General features: G+C 40.6%; 1 long non-coding RNA gene across 2 annotated transcripts in view; it reads right to left on the reverse strand.

The window, feature by feature from the left end:
* The window catches only part of LOC116444674, a 108,566-nt gene extending 102,924 nt beyond the window's left edge, over positions 1 to 5,642 (reverse strand). For both annotated transcript variants that reach the window (XR_004240439.1, XR_004240440.1), the window contains exons 1-2: positions 5,385 to 5,642; positions 1,157 to 1,248 (exon numbers count right to left, since the gene is read on the reverse strand). This is a non-coding gene — a long non-coding RNA (uncharacterized LOC116444674). The remainder of the gene's footprint in view (positions 1 to 1,156; positions 1,249 to 5,384) is intronic.
* Between the last annotated feature and the right edge of the window lie 358 nt (positions 5,643 to 6,000).

The following is a 6,000-nucleotide window of genomic DNA, read 5'->3' on the forward strand; positions in this document are numbered from 1 at the left end:
GAAAGGAAATACAGTTTAATTCAAAATCTTTGAAAAGACCCAGCTCCAAGAATGACTCATATTACCTGCCTAGATGAGAACTACCCATACTTGCAACCCAGAGAGAGAATGTGACAACTCCTGTAAAAGGCAGGTGCTACAATAATTGAGCCAGTTACCAAAAACTTGGAAGTTCCCACTCTGGTAGGTGGTCGCCATTTGGACAAACAAAATCATGCACCTGTCCTGTGTCTCCTGAAGGATTCAGAAGGTTGTGGGGCATTAAGGAGACATGCACACAGGAGAAGCAGAGTGAACAAGGAAGACTGGTGGTGGGAGGTTAAAGAGTGCTGATCCTGGCAATGCCACCAAACATGGGACAAATGACATAGAATGGTGACTTCAGGGATCAGACCACTGCTGTCACTGTTGCCACTGCAGTTCATGCACCATGGTGTGAATCCAGTGTCAGTCAGTAACACCTGAGCAGTGGCTATCACATCTAACATTCACTGTCTTCTCTGAAGCTGAGCAGCTGTCCTCAAACTACTTTGAGATACGCTGAGCAATTCCAGTGGCAAGGATAACAGATGAGATCCTGAAGTGCACATCAGGACTGATGTGAACAACAGAAAACATGAAATTTTGCTGGTCCAGCTTGCATAAGTGGCCTATGTAAATAAGGACTTGTACAGCTTGTACTGCACAGAATAAAATAGGGATACTTGAAATGGACAAAAGACTTAATGTTCAACCCCTGCAGCCCTCCTGTGTGTTGGCTTTCTGCCAAGTCCTGTGTTACCTACATCCCTTTCTTGCCAGTTTTCCCTTGGAGAGTGTCAACAGTGAATGAAAGGAAACAAAAACCCTACCCTTTTCTCCCTGTTGTATTCCTTAATCTGTTTTTCCATAGAATCCCCAGGAACAGCACAAACAACACAGCCAAGAACCCCTCAGAGCTGTGGTAAACTGTCAGGAGAAGCCCAGCCAGTGACCAAACCACAAGCAAACCTGCTACGGTGAAATGGAATTGGCCGCACTGTTGACAGGGTTCCATGTTTTCCTTGTACCATTTAAAACATACATTGAAAAAAAAAAAAAGGCATTGCAGTATACAGTGCATATATGATATCTATCTTAAATTCTGAGTGACAGCTTTGGCTAGAGGCATACTCACCTGGCTGGTCACAAATGCCTTATGTCCATGAGAGATGCAGCATTTCTGAAGTATAAAGAATGGTCCACAAGTTCCCATCTTCATTAAATGAACTGGAAAAGGAAAATTATTGCAATTACAGTGCTGTGAGTACAGAAGATCTGTGGTTCAGCAGACAGGATACCAGCCCTAAGCACGTATCACCCAATGTTTCTGTCAGACACTCCCTGCAGCGTGGGAAAGATACTCAGTTTATCTGCTGGGTGGGCATTTCCTGGGAGCAGGAGTGGAACACCGATTCAGGCATCATTCCTGCTCTCCTCCAAACCATCTGTCTCCCATGGTCCAAGACCCTATTCCTCAGTCACAGTGGTGGCACTAGAGATGACCCTGGCTGCACTGATGTATCACGTATTCCTCCTGGGGTCTGTCATGCCAGCACTTCATCCCACCTTGTCCAGGGACCACTGCAGATCTAGCTTGTGGCTCATCTAATGGGAACAGGGGCAACTCTGAATCCAGGATGGGCGCTCAGCCTGAAGCACAGCCCCACCCTGATCCTTTCCCCTCCTCAGCTCCTAAGCTGAAATATGAGATGGACCTGTTTCCCTGCCTTGCAGGATAGTGAGGGCAAACACGACACTGATGCTGCCCAGCCAGTCAGAGTGGCTGCGTGAGGGCTTGGCTTTGACAGCTGATTACCTCTGGTCAGCCTTTTCTTCCTACATTGAGCTACTTTGCCTTTTTTTCGCCAAATCATACCAATTGCTCTGGCGGGAATGAGAGCTGAGGTCTCTCAAAAACCCAGCACAGAGCAGCAATGAAATTTGGAGATGCAGAACAACCATTAAAAAAAAAACCAAACCAACCCTCTCAGTGGTTGCAAAATTAGAAAAAACAAAAAAGATTTCTACATAACATTCAGTAAAAAAACAAGAATGGGTATATTTCCTTCTTTTAGCTTTTGTTTATTATGAGCCTAGAGTTTGGACTGCGGCAACATATCTCATTAGCTAAATTCAAAATAATTAAGGACCATCTGAAGATTCCTTTCGTAATATCTACAAACTGAAAAATAAAATATAATCATAAAACTATAAATAAAAAATATAGGCCCACTAACTATATGTTTCAAAACTATTAAGTGTCTGTCCTTCTGATTTGTACTTAGAGGAGAGATCTATGTTCTGATTTCAATACCCCTAGCTACACTGACTGTAAAAAGCCAGCTTTAATGTTCCATGTACAACTAATCAGAGGTAAAATAAAATAAAAATATTAAGCTATTCACATGCAGTGGAAATCATAACCCACATTCAACATTTGGCTGGTTGCAAAGTGTAGCCTTTATAGATTTCACAGTATTTCCAAATTACAGTCAGTTCAGTGAAGGTCACCAACAAAATCTGAGCATACCACAATTCTCAAGACATTCATTTCTAAAGACATTATTGAAATTTTGATAGCGTTTTTGTAACAAACACTGATCAATAAATTTTAGTAGAGGTCTTATTACATGCATGTAACACAACTGATTATTAGTTTTCAGTAGTAATTGGTAGATTCATAGTCTTTTCCACACTAAGAAAGGCCATGTGGGGTCATATGAAAAAGTGTCAGATGCTTTGTGTAGCCAGGGCTATTAGAGCACACAGTGACCCTTTCAGAATTGGAATACAGAAAATGCAGAAAGTTCTGTTTGCTCTCGAACAGCCCACAGCAATGAGGTCAGGTGCCTGGCCCCAGTGTCAAGCCTACAGCTTACTTCTCAGATTTCTTGATGCCCCAAATTTGGATCTTGCCTTTTAAAGGAAGTAATTTTTTGATATTGTGCCTTCAGGGAGAAACTTCTTAGTTCTTGGGTGTAATATCTATAATTTTTGTTTTCCTTAGTCCCCTGCTTTTACCTGCCTTTTTTGCAGGTTTATTTTCTTTTCCTCTTTTCATTTCTAACATGGTGATGGTGCTATTTTTATACAATCACCTGAGCCAAGATAGCTTAGCTCTACAGATTATTAATGTTCAGAGCATCTTTTCTAAAGTGCGCTCAGAGCTATTGACATGCCAAAGCCAAAGTGACGTGCCAAAGTGACTACACTCACACACACACACCCCCCCATACACAGAAATGTAATTTGAAATCATTGCAGATCCCAGGACTCTCATTTACAAAGGACTCTCACTTGCTCTCATTTTCTGCAGTTATAACTTTTCCTCTCAGGCTTTATTAATCAACACTCCCATGGGGATCAAATATCAAAGCCCAACTGCCCTGTCTAAGGCAAACTACCATGTAAATCAGTGGTGTTTGAAGAATAAAACAGGAGGGTTAAGCCAGTCAGATGCCTCAAGATTAGGCCTACTAAATTCAGCAGTGCCAGAAGGACAAAGGTCAACAAGGGGTTTTACATCTCCCTAAGTTTTACAAACCCAATATTTTATTGTGCTTGAAATGTGAGAAATTGTTTTTAATTTGGCTTCCAAAATCAGCAAGTGTCAATAGTTTGGGAGCTGTGAGCACTGCTATATTTATTATTTATTTCTGCTTCTGTCACTGTAGCTTGTGAGAGCTCAAGTGCTGAGCCATCATTGTGCTGTGCTAAGAGTTGTTTAGACACAAGGAAAAACCAGAGCTCCTGGACACAAGAAAGCCCCATGGTTAACAAATCAAAGTGCTTTTCTGATTTGCCATAATTAGGAGGAAATTCTGCAGGTAAAATGTTCCCTATCTTCCACAGACTTTGTCTCTCTGTTTTGCTCAGTCAGCTCTAATGATAAAAACCTCTTCCTGCACCCAGCAAGGCCTTGGTGCAGCTTCAGCATGTGACACTATGAACAAACAGGGCACAATGGGACACACAAAGGCAGCATCCCCATTGCACAAGCTGGGGGATGTGGCAGCAGCCAGGTCCCAGACTGCTCCTTCTGCTACCCAGAGAACTTTTCCTGAGATTTGTTTGTACTAATGACACTACTGAGGATCCTGAGGATACAAAACACCAATAGCATTACCTTGGTTGCTAAAATGCAGATGGTGGGAAGCATTTCTAGCAGTTCAGAGACTATTAGCAGCTGAAGAATGTTATTGTTTTGCCACCCTGATATTTCTGCCCTCTTAATGATCCCTCCTTTCTAAGAGTTCCTTGAATTTATATTTTCAAAACAGAAGATAGCTGAGAAGTAATAAAATACATTGTCCAGGGCATTTTTAATGTCCAGGAACTCTATTTCCTGATTTCCTAAAGAATGTTCAGACATGTACAATAAATTGCAGTGAATTCTATATATTAAAACAATTAATAATGGACATTAGAGAGTCAAACTATTTCAGAAAGTAGGCACCTAATCCAGTAAGCTTGTTATTGCTTGCATTAGGTTGAAATGAATAACAAACTGTCTGAGGTCTCCTGTGAGCTTTAAAATACAATATTTAAAAGTAATCTCTTCCCTTGGTAGGTATGTAAAATACCATATGACTTCAGAAGTCAGTTTGCAATACTTCATTAAAAAAAAATTTAAATGACTGAAAAAGAAAGGAGAGGCAGTAATGCTTTTATAGTTCTTTGCCATGTTAAACAGTCATCTGTTCCCTGTCTTCAACATTTACAAATGTGCACCGTGACAAGGAGAACAGATTCTCCTCTCTGTGTGTGCATACACATACCCAGAGAAGTGCTATACAGGTAATCCTCCTTCTGTGCCACATCGTAAATTACATATTTATCCCTAAGAGTCAGCCTTTATTTAGTCATCATCCTCTTCTTCCAAGTATTTTCCAAGGTGAAAGTGATTCTTGACATCTGATGACCATTAACATGGTGCTGGCGGTGCTGACTGGCAGAAAACTACAGGCCTGAGGTTTGCAGGGGTCTTGGCAAGCAAAAAGCACCAAAAAGACAGGTTTACCCTATGTTTCCCACTGGCCAAACACTGTTCAGCTTGTAGTTTGTATTTTGTCCATATGCATTTTAGAGAGTAGGTGATTAACTCTTTCACTCAAATGTACTTCCCATAATAGAAGGCCAAGATAAAGGATTGTCAAATTAAAATAGAAGAAGTAGACCTGATCTAGTGAAAGGCATCCCTGCCCATGGCAAGCAGATTGGAACCAGATGATCTTTAAGGTCCCTTCCAACCCAAGCTGTTTTCATGATTCTATGAAATCACAGCAAGTCCAATTTCATAAGCTCATGTTTTAAAAATGTTAGGTTACTCTATATAGCATAGAGAATTCTACACTGAGTTTTACCTTCATATCATTACTGGGCTTCAGAATTTCTCAGTATATGGCTGTGAATTTCCAGTGAGATGTAAAGGATGCCACTATTACCACCAGGGAGATGTCAGAAGACAGCCATAGGGAATAGCACATGTATAGAAGTTGCCACACTCCTGAGAGAGCATCAACGTTCCTTCAGTTTCTCTGCTCTTCACCTCAACATCACAGACTGATATTGCAGATTCTCAGGAGTCAGAAACCAATATCCCCAAGACTTTCTAATATTTCATTAGCTTCTAAAACATAGTTAAATTCAAGAAAGAAAAAAAAAATGTAACGAGATTACCTAATTTGGCAAATTCAAATTAAAACGCAAGGAAACTTCCCATAGGAAAAAACAGAAAAAAAGAAAAGAGCACATACCTTGTGTTCTTCAAAGGCAGGGATGGCTGCTTAGCACTGCATCTAATAATCTGTCCTGATGATTGGTAAGGAATATAGTTTATATTTGTTTAACTTCTGAACTAAGAAAAAGCATCTAAATGATATAGTCCTTGGTACACAGCTCTAACATCTGAAGACAGCTGAGTCAATTAAATCAATGGTAAAGATGACGTCTGTAAAGCATTGTATTTCCAGAGGGTAA

Source organism: Corvus moneduloides, chromosome 5 (assembly GCF_009650955.1).
Source record: "Corvus moneduloides isolate bCorMon1 chromosome 5, bCorMon1.pri, whole genome shotgun sequence".
Lineage (NCBI taxonomy): Eukaryota > Metazoa > Chordata > Aves > Passeriformes > Corvidae > Corvus > Corvus moneduloides.